Raw genomic sequence first — 10,932 nt, forward strand, 5'->3', positions numbered from 1 at the left:
CATGCCAAGCCAGTAGCAAGTAGTCTGGAATCATTGCAGAAGAAAACCTTGTAGCGAATGAGCCCGGGCTTTGGCTGAAAAGAAATCATCCTCACTGTTAGCCATGCGGTGGGGGGAGGCCAATTCATGCTGAGCTGTTCTCATTTGGCTGACAGGAATCTTCCCTGATACTAGCCATGCGGTGGGAGGAAAGGGGGTGGTTAAGCGATCATCCCAGAGAATTGAGGGTGGTGGTGGACTGTGCTGCACATTCACCCTAAAACTGCAGCCCCTCCTTTTAAATGGCCAACCCAACGGGAAACGAGGGCCAATGGGAAAGGAGGGCGCTGCTGTTTGAAACTGTTCCCACATGTTATGACAGTTGAAGAAGGTGAAACCCTTTGCCTTACCATGGCTGCCTGCAAGCCGAATTCTGTTGCCCAGCTGAGCATGTGTGATGTCTCACACCAAACCTGCAGACACTCAATATAAGAGGCAAAAATGTGATTTTGTACCAAAAGCACATGTGCTATATAATGTGAATCACTTGATTCAGGATATGCCTACACTATGGGATTATTCCGATTTGACAGAAACCATTTTTTTAAACAGATTGTATAAAGTCGAGTGCACACAGCCACACTAAGCACATTAATTCAGTGGTGTGCGTCCATGTACCGAGGCTAGTGTCGATTTCCAGAGCGTTGCACTGTGGGTAGCTATCTAATAACTATCCCATAGTTCCTGCAGTCTCCCCCTCCCATTGGATTTCTGGGTTGAGATCCCAGTGCCTGATGAGGCAAAAAACACTGTCGCTGATGGTTCTGGGTACAGCCTCCCCCCTCCCTCCATTAAAGCAGTGGCAGACAACCTTTTTGCGCCTTTTTTCCTGGGTGAACTGTGCAGACGTCATACCACAGCAAGCATGGAGCCTGCTCAGCTCAAGACAGCAATCATGGACATTGTAAACACCTCGCGCATTCTCGTGCAGTCTATGCTGAACCAGGACCTGCAAAACCAGGTGAGGAGGAGGGGCCACGGCAGAGCGGCGACGAGAGTGATGAGGACATGGACACAGAGTGCTCTCAAACCGCAGGCCCCGGCGCGTTGGAGATCATGCTGGTAATGGGGCAGGGTCTAGCCATTGAATGCTGATTTTGGGCCAGGGAAACAAGCACAGGCTGGTGGGACCACATAATATTGCAGGTCTGGGATGATTCCCAGTGACTGCGAAACTTTGTCATGAGTAAGGGCACTTTCATGGAACTTTGTGACTTGCTTTCCCCTCCCCTGAAGCGCCAGAATACCAAGATGAGAGCAGCCCTCACAGTTGAGAAGCAAGTGACGATAGCACTCTGGAAGCTTGCAATTCCAGACAGCTATCGGTCAGTCGGGAATCAATTTGGAGTGGGCAAATCTATTGTGGGGGCTGCTGTGATCCAAGTAGCCAATGCTATCATTAAGCTGCTGCTCTCAAGGGTAGTGACTCTGGGCAAATGTGCAGGTCACAGTGGAATGGCTTTAACTTGCAATGAGATCCCCTAACTGGGTGGAGCAATAGATCGGAACCCATATCCCTATATCTTGCACGGAGACCAAGGCACCCAGTACATAAACAGCAAGTGGGTACTTTCAATGGGCTGCAAGCACTGTGAATCACAGGGAGTTCACCAACTCACGGGGAGGCAAGGAGGGTTCATGACGTCTCGCAATTCTTCAGAACACTACCTGTTTAAACGGCTTGCATCAATTGGAATTTACTCCCAGACCAGAAGATATAACAGTTGGGGATGTGGAATGCTGTAGTTATCTGGGAACCCCAGCCTACTCCTTGATGCCATGGATCATGGCAGTGATGTAGCCAGTTTAAGTGGTAAGCGTGAACCAAACATAAAAAGGTCGCCTCCTCCTCTGGCCATGCCCCCCTCCACTGCTCCCCAGTTAACCCTGGGCCGTTCAGGACGTCTTGCTGGGCTTCCCGTGGGTGCAGAGTAACCCCCGATCCCCAGGAGATCCTTCCTGTCCCAGCGCGCTATGCGTGCCCCCACTGGGCTGTGCCGGCTTGCCCCACTGGGGTCCCGTCCCTCCACCCCAGGCCCAGCTCCTCGCAGCCTGCCAGGGCCCCCCGACCAGACAGCATGGCGTGCCTCTTGCCATGAGGCCAGCACCGGGGAACCCCGTTGCCCGGACCCTAGTACAAGGTCACTGGACCCCCGCAGCTCAACCTTCCTTCCTGAGCCCGCCCTTGCTCCCAGCACTAGTGCGCTCCTTGCAAGGCCCAGGTAAGTCAAAAGCCAGGATCTCCTCCCAGCGCCCTTACGGGCGGGGACACCGCGAGGTCTCACGGCCACAGAAAGTGGTTGTGAGCATGTTGGGGCTGAGAGTGAGGGCGCGATAAGGGGAGCACCTCCAATCACTCATCTGACTGTCGCTCCTCCCCCCATGTGCTCCTCTGCCATACTGCCCGCCAGCCGCTGGCCTGCAGGAGGCGCTTTTTGAAAACTGCCGATGGGAGTGGCTGCTTCCCCTGAACTCCGTAGCTACGCTACTGGGCTCATGAAGCCATAACACGGCAGCCTGGACAGTACCAGGAGCTGTTCAAACTACAGGCTGAGCAAGTGCATGAAGGTTGGTGAATGTGCATTTGGATGTTTAAAGGACTTACTGGGCACATTACGACTCTCTCAGACCTCACAAACCAATACCCGATTGTTATTGCTACTTGCTGGTGCCCACAATGCTCTGTCAGAGTAAGGGGGAGACATTTATGGGGGTGGGACTGAGCAAATCACTGGCCATGATTAGTCAGGCCAGACACCAGGGCATATTTAAGAAGAGCACAGCAGGAAGTCGGTCGCATCAGAAACTTGAAAAACAGTTTCTCAGGGACCAGGTAAGCGGTGGCCTGTTGGTGTTTCTCCTTGATGAAAACCGCCCCTTGATTGACCTTATTTGCGATCAGCAATCCACCCTTCCCATCGATTGCAGCTGCTTTCTAAGGAAATAAAGTCACTATCGGTTTAAAAAATCAGTATTTTATTAATTGATATAAAAAGAGGAGAAGAACTGACGAGTATCCCGGTGGGGTTTGGGAGGAGGATAGGAGGAAGGAAAAGATCACTAAAAAATATTCAAAATAAAGACAGTCTTTGGTTGGGCTGTCTACTGGGGGGGAGTGGGCAGGTGCACGGAGACTCTCTGCACGCATTCTTACACGTCTGTGATGTGGAGGCTAAGGACATGGTGAGGGGAGGGTGGTTTATACAGGGGCGAGCGGCACCGGTGATCTTCTGCCGTTCCTGAGACTCCACCAGATGCTGGAGCATGTCAGTTTGATCATGCACAGCCCTAGAGCATTCATCATGCCCTCTGATCTTCCTGCCGCCACCTCTCATCTCGAGCATCTCTCCTCTCCTCTTCGTCGCCTTCCTGTCCTCACGTTCATCCACCTGTCCTCACGGTCACTGGCATCTTTCCTGACTTTGATACCATGTCCTTCCACTCATCAGATGAGCTCTTCATGCGCGTCACTTCCATGATTTCTGAGAAATTCATCTCATGTTTTTTTTTCCACTGCCTATCTGAGATAGCCTTGGGATGAGTAGGGAGGATTGAAAATTTGCAGCTGCATGAGGAGGGGAAAAAAGGGAAGAGAAGTTTTAAAAAAGATACATTTACAGAAATGGTTATACTCTTCACAGTGAACAACACTATTCACATTACATTGCACAGTGAATCAGAACAAGGTCGCATTTTGCATCTTAATATTGAGTGCCTGCGACTTTGGTGCTAGGATCACAGATGCAGATCCGGGAAACAAAATTCAGCTTGCATGCAGCCATGGTAAGCCATTGTCTTTTGGCTTCTGCAGCCTTCATATATCCAGCGCCCTCCTTTCCCAAATACCAAGCAAAGCCCATTGAATGCTGCATCTTTCCTGTTAACGTGCAGCAGCAGAAACCAAACTCCCCCTCTCCCGCATCCAATTCTCTGGGATGATTGCTTTACTCCTCCCACCACATGTGGCAGGTATCAGGGAAGATCCCTGCTAGCCAAACGCGAAAACACTCAATGCCATTCACCCCACCCCCCCACTTGGCTAATTGCAGGTAAGGATTTTTTTTCAGCCACTGGCAAACAGCCCAGTAGGAATGGCCACCTCTGTCTCCTTAATTAAATTCCCGTATTTCAACCAGGTTACCATGAACGATATCACTCCAAGATAAAGAACGGATGTTGCTTGAATGTCAGCAAACACTGGAACCATACGCTGCTAGGCTTTGCCATGCAATGATACCAGATTACTTGTTACATGCATGGCGTGGTCAAGCGTCCTACCATGGAGGACAGAATAAGGCTGCGCTGCCCAGAAACCTTCTGCAAAGGCTTTGGAGTACCTCCAGGAGAGCTTCATGGAGATGTCCCTGGAGGATTTCCACTCCATCCCCAAACATGTTAACAGGCTTTTCCAGTAACTGTACTGGCTCCTCAGGGCAAATTAATCATTAAAAAACGCTTGCTTTTAAACCATGTTTTATATTTACAAAGGTATGCTCACCAGAGGTCCCTTCCATGGCCTCATTGTCTGGGCTACTGGATTGGGAGGGATGGGAGGGTAATTCCGTCAGGCTGAGAAAAAGGTCCTGGCTGTTGAGAAGAACGGTGTGCTGTGTACTCTCTGCAAGCTCGTTCTCCTCTTCCTCCCCCTCATCTTCCCTGTCCGCCGAATCCTCAGGTATGACTGAGATTACCCCTTCCTCGGAATCCATGGTCGGGGGGGGGTAGTGGTGGCGGACCCCCCTAGAACTGCATGCAGCTCAGCGTAGAAGTGGCATGTTTGTGGCCCTGCCCCGGACCTTCCATTTGCTTCTTTGGTTTTCTGGTAGGCTTGTCTGAGCTCTTTAACTTTCACATGGCACTGTACTGAGTCCCTGGTGTGGCCTCTCTCCATCATGGCCTTGGAGATTTTTTCAAATATTTTTCATTTAGCCTTTTGGAATGGAGTTCTGTTAGCACGCAATCCCCATATAGCAATCAGGTCCAGTATCTCCCGTACGGTCCATGCTGGAGCTCTTTTTCGATTCTCAGACTGCATGCTTACCTGTGCTGATGAGCTCTGCATGGTCACCTGTGCTGATCAGCTCTCCACGCTGGCCAAACAGGAAATTAAATCCAAAATTTGCGGGGCTTTTCCTGTCTACCTGGCCAGTGCATCCGAGTTCAGATTGCTGTCCAGAGCGGTCGCAATGGTGCACAGTGGGATAGCGCTTGAAGGCCAATACCGTCCATTTGCCGCCACGCTAACCCTAATCTGACATGGCAATACCGATTTCAGCGCTACTCCCCTCGTCGGGGAGGATTGCAGATACTGGTATTAAGAGCCCTTTATATCAATATAAAGGGCTTCGTTGTGTGGATGGGTGCAGGGTTAATTCGGTTTAACGCTGCTAAATTCGGTATAAATGCGTAGTGTAGACCAGGCCACAGTGTGAAATAGTCTTCCCTTTATTCTCTAAAATGTATCCTTTTAAATACTACTCTCTCTTTTTTTCCTCCCGCAGCTGCAAATGTTTCTATGCTCTGACTATCATTTCCGTCCCAGAGCCTAGTGCAAATTAGAAGGTGAAAAAAATGGACTAGCAATGAGACGTTCTCAGAGCTCATGCAGTCCTCCTGCACTGAAAGAACTCAGCAGAATGCATGGAGACAGACAATGGCAGAGTCCAGGAAAGCATTAAATGGATGCGATGAGAGGAAGGTGGAGCACACTGAGAGGAGGCAGGATGCAATGCTGGGGCTAATGAGGGAGCAAACTGACATGTTCAGGCGTCTGGTGGAGCTTCAGGAAAGGCAGCAGGAGCACAGACCACCACTGCAATCCCTGTATAACCACCTGCCCTCCTCCCCAAGTTCCATATTCTCCTCACCCAGACACCCAAGTACGTGGGGAAGGCCTCAGGCACCCAGCCACTCCACCCTAAAGGATTTCTCAAGCAACAGAAGGATGGCATTCAATAAGTTTTGAACTGTAGTGTGGCCTTGTCCTTCCCTCCTCACCCACCTCTCCTGAGCTACCTTGTGAGTTTTCCCCCTATTTGTGTGATGAATTAATACAGAATGCATGATTTGGAAACAATAATGACTTTATCGCCTCTGAAACCAGTGACTGAAGCAGGGAGGTCAGTTGGCTTACAGGGAGTACAGTCAATTGAGGGGCCAGGTTTTCATCAAGGAGAAAGAAAGAGAACTATCATATCACACTGTAGCCTTTGGCCAGTCTATGAAACTGTTTTCAAAGTCTCTCTGATGCGCAGTGCGCCCAGCTGTGCTCTTCTAATCGCTCTGGTGTCTGGCTGCATGTAATCGGCTGCCAAGTGATTTGCCTCAACCTCCCACCCCGCCATAAATGTCTCCCCTGACTCTGACAGAGAATGTTGGAGCACACAGCAAGCAGCAATAACAATGGGAATATTTGGTTTGCTGAGGTCTAGCTAGTCAGTAAACTGCGCCAGTGAGCTTTTAAACATCCAAATGCACGTCTATCAACATTCTTCACTTGCTCAGCCTATAGTTGAATGCTCCTACTATTGTCCAGGTGCCTGTGCATGGCTTCATGAGCCATAGCATTAAGGGGTAGGCTGGATCCCCAAGGATAACTAGAGGCATTTAACATCCCCAATGGTAATTTTCTGGTCTGAGAGTAAGTTCCTTCCTGCAGCTGTTCAAACAGACCAGAGTTCTTGAAGATGCAAGCGTCATGCTCCTTTCCCGGCCATCCCAAGTTGATGTAGGTGAAATGTCCCTTGTGACTCACCCAGTGCTTGCAGCACCGTTGAAAGTATCCCTTGCGATTTACATACTGGCTGCCAAGGTGTCCAGTTCAAGATAGGGATATGCGTTCACCCCACCACAGTTAGGGAATCCCATTGCAGTAAAGCCATCCACTATGACCTGTACATTTCCCAGAGTCACTACCCTTGAGAGCAGCAGTTAATGATAGCATTGGCTACTTGGATCACAGCAGCCCCACAATAGATTTGCCCACTCCCAAATTGATTCCCGACTGACTGGTAGCTGTCTGGCGTTGCAAGCTTCCAGAGGGCTATTGCCACTCACTTCTCACTGTGAGGACTGCTCTCATCTTGGTATTCTTGCACACCAGGGCAGGGGAAATCAAACCATAAGTTCCATGAAAGTGCCCTTACTCATGACAAAGTTTCGCAGCACTGAGAATCATCCCAGACTCATACTATTGTGTCCCACCAGTCTATGCTTGGTTTCCTGGGCCCAGAATTGGCATTCCACAGCATGAACCTGCCCATTACCACCATGATGTCCAATTGCTAGGGCCTGTGCTTTGAAAGAAGTCTATATCCAAGTTTCTCATCACTATCGTGTTTGTGCTGTCGTCACTCCTTGCCTGCTTTTGCAGGATAATGTTGTGAGGTGTTAACAATGTTCACAACAGCAGCAGTGAACTGAGCGGGCTCCATGCTTACCATGGTATGGATCTGAAGGAGAGCTGAAAGCACAGTTGCAGCGGAATCGGTGGAATGCGCAATGGATGCTGTGAGAATAGATATTTATACAGAATGATGAGAGGACCTGTGAGGTGGATTCATGGCACCAGGAGAGCAGGAGAGCAGAAGTTTCAGTGGAAGTGGTGGAGGATGATGGTCAGCACCACGCACATTTCCCGAGGAAGAACACATGTACCCGGGAGCCTATGACAGACAACATGGAGAAATTTGCTATCGAGGCAATAGCAGCAGAGTAGAGTTGCAGTGGAAGCGGTGGAGGATGATGGTTAGCCGTCCTACTGCAACACTGCTGCCAGCAGCACCCAGGACACAACGCTGTGGTGTCGGTGAGCTGAGCTGAGCGGCTGCTGCTGCCATGGTATGGCATCTGCGTAGAAAAAAGGCGCAAAAAATTGTCTGCTGTTGCTTCACGGAGGGAGGGAGACTTCAACCATGTACCCAAAACCACCGCGACAATGTTTTTCCCCACCAGGCATTGGGAGCTTACCAGAATTCAATGGGCGGTGGGAGACTGCAGGAACTGTGGGATAGCTACCCACAGTTGCACCGCTCCGTATGTCAATGCTAGCCATGACAGTGAGGATGTACTCACGGACTTAATGTGCTTAGTGTGGACATACACAATCAACTGTATAAAATCGATCTCTAAAATACTTCTATAAAATCGACCTAATTGTAGTATGTAGACATACCCTTTGTATCTACTCCAAGGAGTTAATGTAAAGGAAGGGCTCTGCACATCCCTCTGCAGTCAGGAGTGCTGTTGATATGTAGAATGGCCCATTCACCTCAGTGGGGTGTGCTCAGATGATTAGGATGCTCCAGAGTGATGAATAGTCTAACACAATAGCTCTGGGTGGTGTGAAATGACCCATTCATCTCAGTGAAGTTCCCTCTACTCATTTTCAGTGTGGAATAACCATTGCTCAAGGTACTCTCACTATGCATGTCAGTTTTAAAGCAACTGGAATTATTAAAATTTTCTTCGGGGGTGGGGGAATCTGAGGAATGCCTGAACCAAATTATTCCAAACTTGCGCCATTGCCCTGTGATAATCTCATTATGCATGTGGATTTAGAGTACTTTGAAAGTTAAAAAGATATAATGCAGTGGGAAGGACATATATTGGGAACCTCTTGATCAAATGACCTAAATTTGCACCATAAATTCTACCCAGTTCCTGAATAGCTTTTTAATTATTGTTTCTCCAAAAAGGGAGTGGTAGGGCCTGGCTCCAGGCACCAGCATTCCAAGCTGGTGCTTGGGGTGGCATTCTGCAAGAGACGGCAAGTCCTGTTGTTTTGCCCCAAGCTGCGTGCAAACTGCCGCTGCGGACAGCGGGGCAGTCTGTGTGCCCTTAGGACAGCACACGCTTTTCTGTGGCGGTGGCAATTCGGCAGCAGCTTCTATGTTTAGCTGTCTGCAGCAGCAATTCGTGCACTGCTTGGGGCGGCGAAAACTGTAGAGTCAGCCCTGGAAGTGGGTGGTGGAAATTATCCTATTGATCCCGAGAGACTACTGCATAAGGATCAGAGGCATAGTTTGAGCCCAACTATGTGTAAAAACAAATTTATAAGAAGTGTAAAATTTGGATGTTACATGATTGTTTCAGTGGGACTGTATCTCACTTAAACATCCTCAAAAATTTGACTACTAAAGTAACCCTGTGGCTATTTTCAACACAGATTTTTTGAGGGTCTCTTTCCCTGATCAGCTTTCTCTTATCCTAACTATTCTTTTGTGCTCCCAGCACTCTGTACTATACTTACAATGGGGGAGGGATAGCTCAGTGGTTTGACCATTGAGGGGCCATTTAGGGATCTGGGGCAAAAATCTGTCTGGGGTTTAGTCCCTGCTTTGAGCAGGGGGTTGGACTAGATGCCTCCTGAGGTCCCTTCCAACCTTGATATTCTATGTATTCTACATGCAATGCTGGAAAGAGACAAATTCACACCTGATCCAGTCTTTCAGCCTCACAAAGTCAGCAGTTGCCCTGATTTGGGGGAATTAGAAATGTGAAGGATAATTTTATTTTGAAAGGTGATCTGTAAAGGACAGTACTGCGACTGTGCCTTTGGTTTGATTTTTTCTGAAGTGTAAAGGAGGAATGAAGATTTGGGGCCTAGGTGTTCGTTGTTTATGTGTATGTTTGTTTTGGGAAGGGAAGGTTGCCTCCTTTTGTATTAAAAATCCAGGTCCTGCTTGCCTGGGGACTCATCTTTGGCTTTGGTCTAAACTAGAGTTGGTGGTCCTGTTAAATTTCAGCAAATTGATCCTAAATGCTAATTGTGTTGATAACTGAGCTCTCGACAAATGTTTGTTCTGGGGCAAAAAAGTTTTGTGGTTTCCTGAGGCTGAGCCACCATGTTCTGATACTCTTAAATGTTTGCATCTAGATTAGCATTTACATTCACTTAACAAGCAATTGGCAATTAATTACAACAGGAAGACAGTTCAGAGAAAGTCTATGAAACAGGAGAACTAGTGAAAGGCAAAACATTACAAGAGTCAAGAGACAGAAAATTGAGAATGGAGAGGGAAGGTAGGCCATCTCTAGGCATACACAGCGTACACAGCTGCATAGGCTCCATTCCCCTCGCCTGGCTGTAGCTGGAATCCTCTCTTCTCTGCCTCCTCTCCGTGTGGCCCGGTGGACTTCTCCCTGACCCCTTCCCTCCCTCGCTCCTCAGCTGGCCGGCTGAGGCTCCAGCCTCCAGCTCCCACTCAGCCCTGGGGAGCCCAGAATGATGTGATGGCCTGGCCCACTGTCACCCAGAGCAGAGTCCCTCCCTGTGCCGCTCAGTCTCCTGCCAGGGCCTGGACAGGAGGAGTAAACTTCCATGTGAGGTTGGGTGGAGGGGGGGAAGTGAGGGGAGGACTTAAAGTGACACTCACTGTCTCTCACACTTACCTAACACACATGGCTCTCTCACATACAGACTGACTCTCATACCCACATACACTTGCCTTTCATGAGTCACAGTCCTCCAACAGATTGTCTCTCTCTAACACACACACAGGCTCACACTCCCAACACACATTCTGTCACACAGTTCCCCAACATACAGTCACACACGCACACACACTGGCTCTCTCTCACACATATGTATACACACGCACATATTATTGTTGTTGTTATTACTGCTTAGTACTTCCTGTCAAAAGTTCGTGGTGAGCCAAGAGTGGCAATAGGGCTGCAGGAAGGGCCATGGGTAACAGTGCAAAGCCTGCTTGAGCCACTGCCACAGCGTCTGCTGCATTGACGCTCGGTGTGTATCAGCAATGGCAATGGAGTGGGGGGAGATCTAAGGGGCCGCGGGCAGGGTGTGGCTGTGCCACCACGACACACTGAGGTCAGCAGTGCTGGCTGGGGTCCCCTTCAGTGGAGCATGGGGCACCAGTTTAATAATAC

The sequence above is a fragment of the Chelonoidis abingdonii genome, chromosome 7 (genome assembly GCF_003597395.2).
Source record: "Chelonoidis abingdonii isolate Lonesome George chromosome 7, CheloAbing_2.0, whole genome shotgun sequence".
NCBI lineage: Eukaryota > Metazoa > Chordata > Testudines > Testudinidae > Chelonoidis > Chelonoidis abingdonii.